The sequence below is a fragment of the Bombina bombina genome, chromosome 4 (assembly GCF_027579735.1).
Source record: "Bombina bombina isolate aBomBom1 chromosome 4, aBomBom1.pri, whole genome shotgun sequence".
NCBI lineage: Eukaryota > Metazoa > Chordata > Amphibia > Anura > Bombinatoridae > Bombina > Bombina bombina.
In genome coordinates this window covers 29,258,279-29,276,727 of record NC_069502.1, presented here as the reverse complement: position 1 = coordinate 29,276,727, position 18,449 = coordinate 29,258,279, and the positions used below count along the sequence as shown (strand labels likewise).

The 18,449-nt window shown below is 39.1% G+C and overlaps 1 long non-coding RNA gene across 1 annotated transcript in view; it reads left to right on the top strand.

The window, feature by feature from the left end:
- LOC128655861 (uncharacterized) overlaps positions 1-3,928 on the top strand; it is a 17,139-nt gene extending 13,211 nt beyond the window's left edge. Inside the window, exon 2 of the long non-coding RNA XR_008401929.1 lies at positions 3,666-3,928. This is a non-coding gene — a long non-coding RNA (uncharacterized LOC128655861). The remainder of the gene's footprint in view (positions 1-3,665) is intronic.
- The last annotated feature ends 14,521 nt before the right edge of the window (positions 3,929-18,449 follow it).

Genomic DNA, 18,449 nt, shown 5'->3' with positions numbered 1-18,449 from the left:
ATGTATGTTTATGTGTGTGTATGTATGTGTGTGTATTTGTGTGTATGTGTATGTATGTGTGTATGTATGTGTATGTGTGTGTATGTATGTGTATGCATGTGTATTTATATGTATGCGTATGCATGTGTATGTATGTGTGTATGTGTGTATATGTATGTATGAGTATGTGTCTATGTATGTGTGTACGTGTATGTATATGTATGTATGTGTGTATGTGTATGTATGTGTGTGTGCATGTGTGTGTATATGTATGTGTATGTATGTGTATGTGTGAATGTATGTGTATGTATGCGTATTTATGTGTATGTGTGTGTATGTGTGTGTATGCATGTGTATGTGTGTATGTATGTGTATGTATGCGTATGTGTGTGTATGTAGGCATATGTATGTGTATGTGTTTGTGTATGTATGTATATGTGTGTATGTATGTGTATGTGTGTATGTGTGTGTGTGTGTGTGTGTATGTATGTGTGTTTATGTATGTGTATGTGTGTGCATGTATGTGTATGTATGTGTATTAAGGGATTAAATGCCCTACATCTCCTGAGTGTCTGCTTGTAACATATTTAAACGATAAATTAACACTTAACAGATAACTTTAATGCTTTGTCAATAAAGCGACACAATAGGTGGGTGAAAGACCCATGGGTCGTATTTATTAATACCAGCAATGGGAACTGGCAATGACAGGTAGATAAATCACGAGTGGTGGCAATCGGGGCCTACATACTAACTATATAAATAACCCCTTCTAGAAAAATGGCCAAGGGACACTGCTGCAGACCACAAGGCGGAGATACTCTACGCAGCTTTAATATAGGGGTATATCGGCCTGTCAATAATCAGCCCGAGCACGCCCAAGCATACCAAGCCTGTGGTGTCACCCTGACTGCAATGGCCGTCATTCAAACCTCCTTCCAGCCTGCAGCCGTGATCCTGACCACCCGCCAGAGTAGGGTGCCAGCATTAGAAACTCTCAACCAGTAGGTCCAGCCTTGACTTGACGAACAGCATGTCAATAACTGGGGAGCTCAAGTTACCGTCCTTGGACTTAAGGAAGTAGTTCGAGTAATCCTCTTTCCGCCTCAGACACCTAGTCTCAAATAGAGACGCTAAAGAGAAAAACGATTGCCGCCGTTTACATACATTTTCAAATCAACAATGCATAACAGGGATGGGAGGGTGGGGAAAGATCTTCCAGGGATCCACAAGGACAAAGAGGAAGTGGAATCCCTGCACATCCCATATATAAGGTTGGTAACCCCTCCCAACACAATGCAACATTGTAACACACACACAGCAGCAGCACTTACTCAACCAGGCCTTAACCCTTATTTGCCCTGCACTTACTGTGTGTGTATTTATATGTATGCGTATGCATATGTATGTGTGTATGTGTATGTGTGTGTATGTATGAGTATGTGTGTATGTATGTGTATGTGTGTATGTATGAGTATGTGTGTGTGTATGTGTGTGTATGTATGAGTATGTGTGTATGTATGTGTATGTATGTATGTGTGTGTATGTATGAGTATGCGTGTGTGTATGTGTGTGTATGTGTGTATGTGTATGTCTGTATGTGTATGTATTTGTGTGCATGTATGTATGTATGTGTATGTATGTGTTTGTATGTATGTATGTGTGTGTATGTGTGTATGTGTATGTGTGTATGTGTATGTATTATGTGTATGTATGTGTGTATGTATGTGTATGTGTGTGTATGTATGTGTGTGTATGTGTGTATGTATGTGTGTGTGTGTGTGTGTGTATGAGTATGTGTGTGTGTATGTGTGTGTATGTATGTGTATGTGTGTATGTGTATGTCTGTATGTGTATGTATTTGTGTGCATGTATGTATGTATGTGTATGTATGTGTTTATGTATGTGTATGTGTGTGTATTTATGTGTATGTATGTATGTATGTATGAGTATGTGTGTGTGTGTGTATGTATGTATGTGTGTGTGTGTGTATGTATGTGTATGTATGTGTGTATGTGTATGTATGTATGTGTGTGTGTATGTATGAGTGTATGTGTATGTATTTATGTGTGTATGTATGTGTGTATGTATGTATGTGTGTGTATGATGTGTGTGTGTATGTATGAGTATGTATGTATGTGTGTGTGTATGTATGAGTGTATGTGTATGTATTTATGTGTGTATGTATGTGTGTATGTATGTATGTGTGTGTATGATGTGTGTGTGTATGTATGAGTATGTATGTGTGTATGTATGTGTATGTGTGTATGTATGTGTGTGTGTATGTATGTGTGTGTGTATGTATGTGTATGTATGTGCATGTATGTGTGTATGTGTATGTATGTGTGTGTATGTATGTGTATGTATGTGTATGTGTGTATGTGTATGTATGTGTGTGTATGTATGAGTATGTGTGTGTATGTATGTGTATGTATGTGTATGTGTGTATGTGTATGTATGTGTGTATGTGTATGTATGTGTGTGTATGTATGAGTATGTGTGTGTATGTATGTGTATGTGTGTGTATATGTGGGTGTATGTATGTGTATGTGTGTGTGTATGTATGTGTATGTATGTGTGTATGTGTATGTATGTGTGTATGTGTATGTATGTGTGTGTATGTATGTGTATGTGTGTGTATGTGTGTGTATGTATAAGTATGTGTGTGTATGTGTGTGTATGTGTGTGTGTATGTATGAGTATGTGTATGTGTGTGTATATGTGGGTATGTGTATGTATGTGTATGTTTGTGCATGTATGTGCATGTATGTGTATGTATGTGTATCTATGTCAGTGTAAAATCCCTGCCTCAGTTTTTTTTTTTTCTAACACCCGAGAGTGTAACTGAACTTTGTAATGTATTTTCTAAGTGTTTCGTGAAACTTTAATTGTGTGTGAAACGGTTAACTACAGCTCTTCGAGCGTGGAAAAGATTGTTGCTTCAAAGGAGATTGTGCACACGCAATCACGATTTTTCAAGACTTGGAATTGATTGCGAAAAGACAATATCGTGCGCGGTAAAATCATACTGCGTGACTTGTACTATAGCCCTAAATGGGGAAATACGTTAATGGGGTTGTGATATTTAAAGTTTGGCTTTTTGTGCTTGTCGGGTTAACGCTTGTGCAAAAAGGTTTTACTTTCAACTTGTAATACACACGCTACCCGACATGCACAAAAAAACTTACTTCTAGCGAAGTTAATACACGAGCGGGAGCACTAAATAGTGCTCCACTAGTAATCTAGATCTATGCAGAGTTTTTGATGAGATGCTGTCATTACAATATGAGGTCTAAAAAAATACCAAAGATTTTGCATGATTTCTCTCCATGCTGTGGAGCTTTTGAATATCAGCCCCCCCGGTGAGAACAGGTCATTAATGGTGTTTATTTCACCTGTGCCATGAAAACCTGGCCTGTTAGTGTGCCCTGGGAACTGAACCCGACAGCACTTAAGTATATTGATTTGTATTGAGTTGTATAAAATTGCATGATCTGAAGTTTAATTTGACTTGAGAGTCCCCCTATGATGTCAAAGCTATTGATGGAGCAGTAACTTTTTAACCAATTAGATGCTATTAATTCTGAAGAAACAGTAACTGTTTAACTTTAAACTCATACAAATCAGCTGTCTAAGCATCAGATTTTATTCCTCATATTACTTTTCTTTTTGTTTCCCCGTTACAGATAGATTTAGACCTAAGGTCCCATACGAGATCTGTTATGGCGGAATCTGCAGATATAGATGCCCTATTGGCTCAGCCATAGTCCATTGTCACCGATTCTACTGCTGCACCAGAGTTAGACCCTATAGATCCAAGTTCAGGCGTATCCAGACTCGTTATCGTGCAGAATTTATGGATGATGATGAAGACACAACCATGAAGCTTTTATGATAACTATGTCTTGTATAACCTAATGTGTAATAAAATGTGCACATCTATAACAAATGGGCTTTTTTCTAACCTTTTTTCATGGGGCTATTAAAATAAAGATAACTTCATTTTATTTCACATCACAGTTAATGTATTTCTGTGAGTAAAATCTTTCTGATCTAGGTAACAAAACAATAAGCCTTTTATTAAGCTATTCACTGAAAAAAAATGTCTTTAGCCTTCAAGGCATATTAAACAGTAAATAAATGTTAGATAAAATGATGTCTTCAAAGAAAGCCTGAGAATACTATGTAGATTTTTTAAATATATCAACTATTTAAATATTAGAGATATAAGTGTAAAGGTTTAGTATCTATAAATTAATTGGCACCGCTAAATTCAAACCTAGTATTTCCCCTTATCTTTCTCTTTTGCTGAGGATAATTAGTTACCGATATGAAACAGGCAATACAAGACAGTGTGCAAGTATGTGTAGGATAAGGGAAAGTAACAGCCTCTTTGTATAGCCTGTATTATATCTGTCCATAATTGTCCTCAGCAGAAGAGAAAAATAGGGAAACCTTAGTTACAACATAGCAGGGCCCATTACTATATAAACTCAAAGGAATATAGAAAAAAAACAATAATTTTAACTTTCTAAATTAAATTACAGGAAAATGGGACAAATGAATAATAAACTAAAGTTTGTCTCATACTACAGAAAATGAATCATTTTATATATAAATCTCATACTGATAAAGACGCTGTTTGCGTCTAGAGACAAAGGGGCCAATTATCATAGTGCAAGCGGACATGATACGATGTAGCGTCTGCCACACATCGATAAATGCTGACAGCATACGCTGACTGCATTTATCATTGCACAAGCAGCACTGCTTGTGCAATGCCGCCTCCTGCAGATTCTCGGCCAATCGGCCGCTAGCAGGGGTTGTCAATCAACCCGATCATATTCAATTGGGTTGATTTCTGTCCGCAGCCTCAGAGCAGGCGGACAAGTTATGGAGCAGCTGTCTTTTGACCACTGCTTCATAACTTCTGTTTCCGCTGAACCTAAAGGCTTGCGCGGAAACAGAGGCATCAAGCTCCATTCAGAGCTTGATAATTCGGCCCCAAAGTATTTACATAAATCAGATCACCTCTCTCTAGAGAAAAGATCTAATTCAGTTAAACTTCCTCTCGTAGTCTGAACCACCCATTCTGTAGGTAGGTACATTCTGATATGTCTACTATAGGTAAGTATCTTAATACTGTATGTAGGTTTATCCTGATCTGACTACTGTATATAGGTATAGCCTGATCTGACTACTGTATGTAGGTATATCCTGATCTGACTACTGTAGGTAGGTATATCCTGATCTGACTACTGTAGGTAGGTGTATCCTGATCTGACTACTGTAGGTAGGTTTATCCTGATCTGACTACTGTAGGTAGGTATATCCTGATCTGACTACTGTAGGTAGGTGTATCCTGATCTGACTACTTTAGGTAGGTTTATCCTGATCTGACTATTGTAAGTAGGTTTGCCCTGATCTGACTACTGTAGGTAGGTGTATCCTGATCTGACTACTGTAGGTAGGTATATCCTGATCTGACTACTGTAGGTAGGTATATCCTGATCTGACTACTGTAGGTAGGTATATCCTGATCTGACTGTTGTAAGTAGGTATATCCTGATCTGACTACTGTAGGTAGGTATATCCTGATCTGACTATTGTAAGTAGGTTTACCCTGATCTGACTATTGTATATAGGTATATCCTGATCTGACTACTGTAAGTAGGTATATCCTGATCTGACTACTGTAGGTAGGTATATCCTGATCTGACTACTGTAAGTAGGTATATCATGATCTGACTACTGTAGGTTGGTATATCCTGATCTGACTACTGTAAGTAGGTATATCCTGATCTGACAACTGTAGGTGAGTATATCCTGATCTGACTACTGTAGGTAGGTATATCCTGATCTGACTACTGTAGGTAGGTATATCATGATCTGACTACTGTAGGTAGGTATATCATGATCTGACTACTGTAGGTAGGTATATCCTGATCTAACTACTGTAGGTAGGTATATCCTGATCTGACTACTGTAGGTAGGTATATCCTGATCTGACTATTGTAAGTAGTTTTACCCTGATCTGACTACTGTATATAGGTATATCCTGATCTGACTACTGTAGGTAGGTATATCCTGATCTGACTACTGTAAGTAGGTATATACTGATCTGACTACTGTAGGTAGGTATATCCTGATCTGACTTCTGTAAGTAGGTATATCCTGATCTGACAACTGTAGGTGAGTATATCCTGATCTGACTACTGTAGGTAGGTATATCCTGATCTGACTACTGTAGGTAGGTATATCATGATCTGACTACTGTAGGTAGGTCTATCATGATCTGACTACTGTAGGTAGGTATATCCTGATCTAACTACTGTAGGTAGGTATATCCTGATCTGACTACTGTAGGTAGGTATATCCTGATCTGACTATTGTAAGTAGGTTTACCCTGATCTGACTACTGTATATAGGTATATCCTGATCTGACTACTGTAAGTAGGTATATCCTGATCTGACTACTGTAGGTAGGTATATCCTGATCTGACTACTGTAGGTAGGTATATCCTGATCTGACTATTGTAAGTAGGTTTACCCTGATCTGACTATTGTATATAGGTATATCCTGATCTGACTACTGTAAGTAGGTATATCCTGATCTGACAACTGTAGGTGAGTAATATCCTGATCTGACTACTGTAGGTACGTCCTGATCTGACTACTGTAGGAAGGTATATAATGATCTGACTACTGTAGGTATAACCTGATCTGACTACTGTAGGAAGGTATATAATGATCTGACTACTGTAGGTATAACTTGATCTGACTACTGTATGAAGGTATATAATGATCTGACTACTGTAGGAAGGTATATAATGATCTGACTACTGTAGGTATATCCTGATCTGACTACTGTAGGAAGGTATATAATGATCTGACTACTGTAGGTATAACCTGATCTGACTACTGTAGGAAGGTATATAATGATCTGACTACTGTAGGTATAACCTGATCTGACTACTGTATGAAGGTATATAATGATCTGACTACTGTAGGAAGGTATATAATGATCTGACTACTGTAGGTATAACCTGATCTGACTACTGTAGGAAGGTATATAATGATCTGACTACTGTAGGTAGGTATATACTGATCTCACTATTGTATATAGGTATATCCTGATTTGACTACTGTAGGTAGGTATATCCTGATCTGACTACTGTAAGTAGGTATATACTGATCTGACTACTGTATGTAGGTATATCCTGATCTCACTATTGTATATAGGTATATCCTGATTTGACTACTGTAGGTAGGTATATCCTGATCTGACTACTGTATATAGGTATAGCCTGATCTGACTACTGTATGTAGGTATATCCTGATCTGACTACTGTAGGTAGGTATATCCTGATCTGACTACTGTAGGTAGGTGTATCCTGATCTGACTACTGTAGGTAGGTTTATCCTGATCTGACTACTGTAGGTAGGTATATCCTGATCTGACTACTGTAGGTAGGTGTATCCTGATCTGACTATTGTAAGTAGGTTTACCCTGATCTGACTATTGTATATAGGTATATCCTGATCTGACTACTGTAAGTAGGTATATCCTGATCTGACTACTGTAGGTAGGTATATCCTGATCTGACTACTGTAAGTAGGTATATACTGATCTGACTACTGTAGGTTGGTATATCCTGATCTGACAACTGTAGGTGAGTATATCCTGATCTGACTACTGTAGGTAGGTATATCCTGATCTGACTACTGTAGGTAGGTATATCATGATCTGACTACTGTAGGTAGGTATATCATGATCTGACTACTGTAGGTAGGTATATCCTGATCTAACTACTGTAGGTAGGTATATCCTGATCTGACTACTGTAGGTAGGTATATCCTGATCTGACTATTGTAAGTAGTTTTACCCTGATCTGACTACTGTATATAGGTATATCCTGATCTGACTACTGTAGGTAGGTATATCCTGATCTGACTACTGTAAGTAGGTATATACTGATCTGACTACTGTAGGTAGGTATATCCTGATCTGACTTCTGTAAGTAGGTATATCCTGATCTGACAACTGTAGGTGAGTATATCCTGATCTGACTACTGTAGGTAGGTATATCCTGATCTGACTACTGTAGGTAGGTATATCATGATCTGACTACTGTAGGTAGGTATATCATGATCTGACTACTGTAGGTAGGTATATCCTGATCTAACTACTGTAGGTAGGTATATCCTGATCTGACTACTGTAGGTAGGTATATCCTGATCTGACTATTGTAAGTAGTTTTACCCTGATCTGACTACTGTATATAGGTATATCCTGATCTGACTACTGTAGGTAGGTATATCCTGATCTGACTACTGTAAGTAGGTATATACTGATCTGACTACTGTAGGTAGGTATATCCTGATCTGACTTCTGTAAGTAGGTATATCCTGATCTGACAACTGTAGGTGAGTATATCCTGATCTGACTACTGTAGGTAGGTATATCCTGATCTGACTACTGTAGGTAGGTATATCATGATCTGACTACTGTAGGTAGGTATATCCTGATCTAACTACTGTAGGTAGGCATATCCTGATCTGACTACTGTAGGTAGGTATATCCTGATCTGACTATTGTAAGTAGGTTTACCCTGATCTGACTACTGTATATAGGTATATTCTGATCTGACTACTGTAAGTAGGTATATCCTGATCTGACTACTGTAGGTAGGTATATCCTGATCTGACTACTGTAGGTAGGTATATCCTGATCTGACTATTGTAAGTAGGTTTACCCTGATCTGACTATTGTAAGTAGGTTTACCCTGATCTGACTATTGTATATAGGTATATCCTGATCTGACTACTGTAGGTAGGTATATCCTGATCTGACTATTGTAAGTAGGTTTACCCTGATCTGACTATTGTAAGTAGGTTTACCCTGATCTGACTATTGTATATAGGTATATCCTGATCTGACAACTGTAGGTGAGTAATATCCTGATCTGACTACTGTAGGTACGTCCTGATCTGACTACTGTAGGAAGGTATATAATGATCTGACTACTGTAGGTATATCCTGATCTGACTACTGTAGGAAGGTATATAATGATCTGACTACTGTAGGTATAACCTGATCTGACTACTGTAGGAAGGTATATAATGATCTGACTACTGTAGGTATAACCTGATCTGACTACTGTATGAAGGTATATAATGATCTGACTACTGTAGGAAGGTATATAATGATCTGACTACTGTAGGTATAACCTGATCTGACTACTGTAGGAAGGTATATAATGATCTGACTACTGTAGGTAGGTATATACTGATCTCACTATTGTATATAGGTATATCCTGATTTGACTACTGTAGGTAGGTATATCCTGATCTGACTACTGTAAGTAGGTATATACTGATCTGACTACTGTATGTAGGTATATCCTGATCTCACTATTGTATATAGGTATATCCTGATTTGACTACTTTAGGTAGGTATATCCTGATTTGACTACTGTAGGTAGTTATATCCTGATCTGACTACTGTATATAGGTATAGCCTGATCTGACTACTGTATTTAGGTATATCCTGATCTGACTACTGTAGGTAGGTATATCCTGATCTGACTACTGTAGGTAGGTGTATCCTGATCTGACTACTGTAGGTAGGTTTATCCTGATCTGACTACTGTAGGTAGGTATATCCTGATCTGACTACTGTAGGTAGGTGTATCCTGATCTGACTACTTTAGGTAGGTTTATCCTGATCTGACTATTGTAAGTAGGTTTGCCCTGATCTGACTACTGTAGGTAGGTGTATCCTGATCTGACTACTGTAGGTAGGTATATCCTGATCTGACTACTGTAGGTAGGTATATGCTGATCTGACTGTTGTAAGTAGGTATATCCTGATCTGACTACTGTAGGTAGGTATATCCTGATCTGACTATTGTAAGTAGGTTTACCCTGATCTGACTATTGTATATAGGTATATCCTGATCTGACTACTGTAAGTAGGTATATCCTGATCTGACTACTGTAGGTAGGTATATCCTGATCTGACTACTGTAAGTAGGTATATACTGATCTGACTACTGTAGGTTGGTATATCCTGATCTGACAACTGTAGGTGAGTATATCCTGATCTGACTACTGTAGGTAGGTATATCCTGATCTGACTACTGTAGGTAGGTATATCATGATCTGACTACTGCAGGTAGGTATATCATGATCTGACTACTGTAGGTAGGTATATCCTGATCTAACTACTGTAGGTAGGTATATCCTGATCTGACTACTGTAGGTAGGTATATCCTGATCTGACTATTGTAAGTAGTTTTACCCTGATCTGACTACTGTATATAGGTATATCCTGATCTGACTACTGTAGGTAGGTATATCCTGATCTGACTACTGTAAGTAGGTATATACTGATCTGACTACTGTATATAGGTATAGCCTGATCTGACTTCTGTAAGTAGGTATATCCTGATCTGACAACTGTAGGTGAGTATATCCTGATCTGACTACTGTAGGTAGGTATATCCTGATCTGACTACTGTAGGTAGGTATATCATGATCTGACTACTGTAGGTAGGTATATCATGATCTGACTACTGTAGGTAGGTATATCCTGATCTAACTACTGTAGGTAGGTATATCCTGATCTGACTACTGTAGGTAGGTATATCCTGATCTGACTATTGTAAGTAGGTTTACCCTGATCTGACTACTGTATATAGGTATATCCTGATCTGACTACTGTAAGTAGGTATATCCTGATCTGACTACTGTAGGTAGGTATATCCTGATCTGACTACTGTAGGTAGGTATATCCTGATCTGACTATTGTAAGTAGGTTTACCCTGATCTGACTATTGTATATAGGTATATCCTGATCTGACTACTGTAAGTAGGTATATCCTGATCTGACAACTGTAGGTGAGTAATATCCTGATCTGACTACTGTAGGTACGTCCTGATCTGACTACTGTAGGAAGGTATATAATGATCTGACTACTGTAGGTATATCCTGATCTGACTACTGTAGGAAGGTATATAATGATCTGACTACTGTAGGTATAACCTGATCTGACTACTGTAGGAAGGTATATAATGATCTGACTACTGTAGGTATAACCTGATCTGACTACTGTATGAAGGTATATAATGATCTGACTACTGTAGGAAGGTATATAATGATCTGACTACTGTAGGTATAACCTGATCTGACTACTGTAGGAAGGTATATAATGATCTGACTACTGTAGGTAGGTATATACTGATCTCACTATTGTATATAGGTATATCCTGATTTGACTAATGTAGGTAGGTGTGCCGTGAGTCACCAAGATCTGAGGGCCTGTTATGGAACATTCTTTGGGCTGGAGGTACATGGGCTTAAGGATACCCAGAGACTTCATGGAAATGTGGAATTTTATATGCTGGACACCCCATGTACTTTCATAACTCTGTCTTATGTCCATGTCACCCTGTATTAGGGTTTCCACCCAGCCGTTATTTTACCGACACGACCGGTATTTTTAAGGTTCATGTCAATGTAGAAAATAATGAATAAATATTGAAAGAAAGCCCCTGTCAAAATGAAACTTCATCTGAGTGTGATGAATGCTAGTGATCTTTTAAGTCGTCAAGTTCCGGCCCCCTAATGTATACCAACCCACAACCCTTTTCAACCCCTAAAATAAGACACAGGAGACATGATCTTGGTATAAAATTGGCCGCAGATCCTTTATTAAATAACAAACCTTTAAGTTTTAATAAATACCATTTAACATAAACATAAAAAATCCAATATTCTTAAATAACTTTTCTTAACATTATTAACATTATCACCAGATTGCACCATCTCCCAGCGGGGCTAGTTCCCTTGTTAATTAGCAACATGGCCGCTACGACAAACCACAAAATAAAAAGAGAAAAAAACATAAACAAAGGGTGGGCGGGAGGGAGCTGCTGTCACCATGATGTTTTCCACAAGTGACTTCCTGCATCTTCCCGCTCAGCTCCTTAAGTATGGCACATCTTGCACCCACCCCTTCCTTTTCCAACCCCACCAACCAAAAGGGGCCTCTTCCTCCCCTAAGTCAAAGCCCCCTCACGCTCACTCTTGTCACTCACAGGGGCTTCTTGACCTTTTAAGTCATCAAGTTCCGGCCCCCTAACGTATACCAACCCACAACCCTTTTCAACCCCTAAAATAAGACACAGGACACATGATCTTGGTATAAAATTGGCCGCAGCTCCTTTATTAAATAACAAACCTTTAAGCTTTAATAAATACCATTCAACATAAACATAAAAAATCCAATATTCTTAAATAACTTTTCTTAACAATATTAACATTATCACCAGATTGCACCATCCCCCAGCGTTGCTAGTTCCCTTGTTAATTAGCAACATGGCCATTCCACCATCAGGACTCAACAAAATACTTGCTGAGCCCGTTATAAAAAACTCACTCCACCTAATAGGGGACCCCTTGCCCCTATAGGAACACAATTGCACACTCACCCCATGGAGAGGCAACTTGTTCAAATCCCCCAAATTCACTTGGCCATATTCCTTACTCACTACCCGAGAACTAGCACCCCCGCCAAAGACTGACCTGATGTAATCAGGCCAGACCCGCCAAACCCAATAAGTCTTTCAAAGATTCCTTCAAGTCCAGTATAAAAAGCTGCAGGCCAAACTGATCAAGATGCACACCGTCTCTCAGATAAAACGCCCCGGATCCCACCTGCTCCAAATCAGGGTGGTAAGCCACCGCCCACCAATCCTACTAATAAAAGATCCAACCAACTTATTAACCTTTCTCCTACAGCAGTGTATTTATGATTATTTGAGGTGGCAACCGGAAGGGGAGGAGCTACACGGTGGCAGCGTGCAGCAAGCGCTCTGACAGGGATAGAGCGTGCAACAGGCCCCAAGTGTTCCGAGGAATCAATCCAAGCTGAACCTTTAGGCACTCTGCGTGTCTGGTACCCGTGTTTGCAGCGGGAACGCTTGACATCCGTGAGGTGGGGAACACCATGGCCGCCACTCAACAGGCGTTTTTTCTTTGACCCGTTGCCTGGGTCACCTCTTGGAGGAAGTACCGAATGGAGCCGAAGTGAGAGGCTACACAGGTCATCCAAATACAGGACAGGAACAACGTAAATAAACTGTGGAGCAAGGTAACAGACAGAGAAGCAAGCAAGTTAAGGTGAGTGGGGGGAACGAAGATAAGGCAGCAAGAACTGTACAAATAAGCTGAGATATTGGGCTGACAGTTCATAATAAAACCGGAGCAGAGTGCTCTTCTTGTTTTTTTTCTCTTGTTGGGCGAAGACAGACCTGTAAGGCTCAGTTAAGAATCTATAAACAGGAAATTAAGTCTAACTGCAGAGAAAAGTGGTCTCCTTGTTCTAGGATAAGTGTCCCCCCCTCATGAAAAAAAAAAAAAAACGTAACCAAAATTGTGGCAAAGAATTAATCGTCTTTTCTGGCAGTTTCCTATTCTAAAAGGGATCCTTAACTTGAGAAGGAGATATACAAGCTCCTCATCCAGCCAGCCAAAGGATTTAGAGGGTGCATTATTTGGAGCCAGGTACCGCAAAGTGGGTGAAGACCTGGTGTGCTCTGTTTTATGTTGACCAATTTGTCTGGACATCTAGAGTATCGGCAGTAATATATACAGTGTATTGTAAGGAGAAGCTTGAAATAAGGGAAGAAATTAACTGAAGATAAAGAACTATTTGGCTAAATGGTATAAGCTAAGGAGTTTGACAGAGTTGAAGTGGCTCTAATATAAGTGGAGCTAACATTTACAATAAAAGGGGCAGCTTGGCTGCTAGAAGTAATGGCAGAGCAAGTAAGCAATAATCCTGTGGGAAATATGAATTGCTTTTGTGAGATATCTGGTGCAATGGTCGCTTAACACAGGATAATCTTATACAGTGTCCTGGAAGAAGCTGCTAGGTGTTCTAAAAGTGGCACAAAGGGGTCACTAGAAAGATACATTGTCCATAAAACTTTGCTAGAAAGCAAAATAATTGTTATAAAAATATTTGAAGGTGACATTCATTAATAAGGCCTTCATAGTTCGGCCCTGTTTTCTTACATAACAAAACAGATTTCAGAGGCTCATATGTGAAAATACAGCTGGAATTAAGGAGATGTTTGCTTTAAAAATGTGTATAGCTATGCAGATATAATTTGTGTTATAGGTCCTTCTGGAAATTTGCTATTTCGGGAATAAGATATTTTGCTGATGATAATATGACAAAGTAATATGTCAGCTGGGATAACAATAAGAGTTCTTTGCTCTGCTTGTAGAGATATTAGAAGGGCAAAATAAGATACTGCAGGCATTATACGCTGTAAATACCAGTTGCTGAATCTCAGGCAGTCTTGATAAAGGTTTACTTAATAAGCCATAGCTGCTAACTATAGTGTATTCTTGTATCTAAGGAAAGGTTTTAAGGATCAATAAGTTTAACTGTTCTGGTTATAAGTGGGGTGTTGCCATTTAGACTTGTATTGCACAGGGAATCACTAGCGGGGTTTTTTTTTTTTGGTTTTTTTTACACACACGTAGGGATAATCCCCTATAGTCAATTAATCACTTTCCCCTTTCCCTTCCCTTTGTTTTTTTTTTTTTTTTTTTTGTTTTTTACACACGGCCAGTAGAGGCCTGTAATTTACTTCACAGTCCAAAATATAGACTTATGGAAAAATTTGTCACTATTAAAAATAAATCACCGGCAATGCCACCCAAAGGGAAAGATAAGAAAAATATGAAAAGGAACAGTCTAGATACAGCTAATGGAAGTATGGTGGAAACAATAAGTCCAAATATGCAAACAATAGAGTCTCAGGATTTGGTAAAACAACTCTCAGATATCATGCTACCACAATTTCACCAGGTCAAAAAAGACATTTCAGAGCTAAGATCAGAAGTAAAACAGTTCTCAGAGAGATTGGTGGAGGTAGAAAATAGAGTATCAGATATTGAAGATACCAGCATTAGGCATGAGGCAAGAATTAAAGAACAGACCAGTCAGATACATGTATTACAGAACAAAGTGGAGGAATTAGAAGATCCCACAAGGCGCAATAATGTTAGAATTATAGGGCTCCCAGAATCAGTAGAATTTCAGGACTTAATTCAATTTACGGCAGTTCAACTGCCCTTATCCATAGGTATGCAAATTCCGCCAAAAGGGGTTACAAGTAGAAAGAGCACATAGGGTAGGTAATGTTAGAACCCTTGCAGATGGTAAGATTAGAAGTAGGCCAATTATTGTTAAATACTTGAATCATCAAGATAAAGTTAATATCATGAGTCATTACAAAAAAAAATTACCATTAGCTATTGGAGAACAGAATATACTACTTTTTCAGGATTTTTCAATAGAAACCTCCAAAAAAAGGAAAGAAATGGTACCTATATGCACAAATCTAATTAAAATAGGTTTGAAAGCTACAATTATATACCCGGCCAAAATTAAAATCTTCAGTGAGCAAGGAAACATTGTGCTGAATAACTATGAGGAAGCTAAAGCATTTTTGTGTACAAAACAGAATGCGCAGGGCATGGGTCGAAATAAACAATAGCACAATGAGTTACTAATTTAAATATGAGATATGGAGGCTCAAGATAAGACTAAGGCAATAGGCCAAAGGTTTAGGAGGGTAATTCCCTCAAGAGGTGTGGTTTATATCAGTTTTTATTTGAAATATGATCAATCTGATGTACAAGAGATGCATGGGGGTGTTTTCCTCCATACGCTCTTTTTATGTGATGTGTATAAAGGTGTTTTTTTTTGTTTTGTTTTTTTTTCTGCGCTCCCCTGCCCCCCCCCCCCCGACAACTGCCCCTTGTTGCTCTTGTGGATTGAAATACTTGATTCATTAAATGGTTGAACAATTAAAATGTATATCATGGAATGTGGGTGGGATATCCTCCCCATGGAAAAGAAAGAATATTCTGAAGCAATGTAAAAAACACTCGGCAGACATAGTTATGTTACAAGAAACCCGTTTAAAAGAACAAGAAATTGGTAAATTGCAAGTAGGTTGGGTTGGGGAGGTGCTCGCAACTCCATGTATAGCAAGGAAAAGAGGAGTGGCAATATTAGTTAACAAAAAATTGGATTACAAAATTGTGGCAAAAGAGCTAGATGTGGAAGGGAGATTTATAATTTTGTGTATTGAAGTTCAGGAAAGATCTCTTATTCTGTGTAATATATATGGGCCAAATAAGTTAGATAAAAATTTTTGGAATAAACTTCAAGTTAAATTAATGAATTTTGGGGTGGAAAATATAATTCTGGGAGGTGACCTAAATATGGTAATTTATCCAACTTTGGATAGGCTAAAACCTTCCTTGCACAGAAACAATCGATTAGAAACGAAAGTACTTAAAACATTTTGCAAAAATTTAAGACTCAAAGATATCTGGAGGATCCAGAATCCTGATCTAAGATGTTTTTCATGCATATCACATAGCCACAAAACAATGTCTAGAATAGATGCTTTCTTAGTCTCAGAGAATCTGCTGGGAACAGGAATAATTGCATATATTAAAGAGATCATGATATCCGACCACGCTATTATATCATTGAACTTTAAATTTAAAAAGATTAAAAGAGACCCCGCAAAGTTTTTCTTCCCCACCTATCTAAGCTCTAATGCCCAGTTCAAGGAGTGGTTAAAGAAAAAATGGTATGAATATTCTGAGTTTAATAAAGAATATAAAAATAAACATGAAATATTCTGGGAAGCGTTCAAAGCATTCATTAGAGGTGAAATAAAGGCCTATCTAGTTAGAAATAAACGAATAACACAACAGAAAGACTTGCAGCTAGCTGGGCAGGTGCGTAATTGTTATAATGCATTTTTAAGTGATAGGTCAGATGAATTGTGGGATAAATATATTGTTACGGTACCATACCAAGGGTTAACACCAGATGAACAACGTCCTGCATAGGGAATCAGCAATTCACAACCCAGCCAGTTTTCAGGTTTAAACAGAATGACATTTATTAAAAAGGCTATGCCTAGTATTTATGCAGGTCTGACCCCCCCAGATGGGGGTTGAAAGAATGTTGTACATTAGATAAAAGGGAAAAGCGCCCTTTTGACATGATATAATAGAATTATATTACTTAAACACTTCAACCACAAGACACTCTTGGCTCTTCTTATCACTTAGGCGTTTTCTCTCTGGAGGTGATCAAACAATAGAATGCTTAGCACTAATTAAATTATAGCTGGAGCCAGCAACTCTGTCTTTAGAAATTAGCTTCTTAAAGTCTTAAAGCTGAACACAGTTAACTCCTTCAGTCCTGACAGAAGGGTCTGTCACATAGCTCCCCCCTTGTGGAACACTCCGGCAGACCCGGCTTGACCCTTTGGCGGGTCAACCTGGGGATGACCGGACTAGGAGGTGGTAGGCATGTCAGTTTGCCAGGACAATCCATCTGTAAAAATAAGGGTTCAACTTCCTCAGTGCCCAGGCTAGGGCTAAATAGTCCTTCAAAATCCCATCAGCTTCTTTACAAGTTTTCTGTACCTGCTCTTTATAGGTATCCACAATCCCTTCATACTGACAAAGGGTGCCCTTGAGTTGCTGCACCTCACTATGAGCCAGCGTCAGCTTCTCCTCCAGTGTCACTAAGTTTGTCTTTAATGTTTCATGTTCCACTCTCAAGCTGGTGTTTTCTGCAGTCTGTCGGTGCAGCTTGTCTAGCAGAGATTCCTGTTCTTTTCCTCTGCGCTCCTCTTCTCTCCCGCTAGCACTGTTACGTGATTGTTTAACGTGACCATTTCATCCTCTACTTGACTCTTCTCCTTCATCAGCGCATTGTAACGGGACTTCCACGTATCAATAGCGGATAGAGATTTACTGCGCTCAGCGTCCTGGGGCTTAGCAGCAGGTGGGTCAGTCTCTGCTGCATGGATCTGAGCATGGGTAGTCACAGGGTTAACATCAGCGGGACCCATGGGAGCATAGGCAGAAACAAAGGGGGCCAAGTTATTTCCAAGGAGAACATCAGCGGGTAAATCCTTCATGACCCCCACATTCACAGGTCTAGCGCCCACTCCCCAATCCAAATGTACCCTGGCAACAGGTAGGCGGAACACAGCGCCCCCTGCTACCCTCACAGTCACAGTGTCTCCAGTGTGCTGTTTCTCAGACACCAAGTTCTTTCAAAGCAAGGTCATGGTAGCACCAGTATCCCGTAGACCACTGACCTCCTTCCCATTCACTTTAACCAGTTGCCGGTTATTCCGGTGGACAGCTTGCACAAGGTCTGCCTCATGTAGGATGCCCCAGCATTCTTGCGCCTCTACGTAGCGGGCCGCAGGCTGAGGGCTACGTGTGATTCCGCCGGCAGGTCTTCTCCAGGACTGTGCTTGGTTCGCTGCATTTAGGGGACACTCTGGTCTTTTGTGCCCTAGTTGCTTACATCCAAAGCACCGAGTCGGTTGTGAGAAGCCCC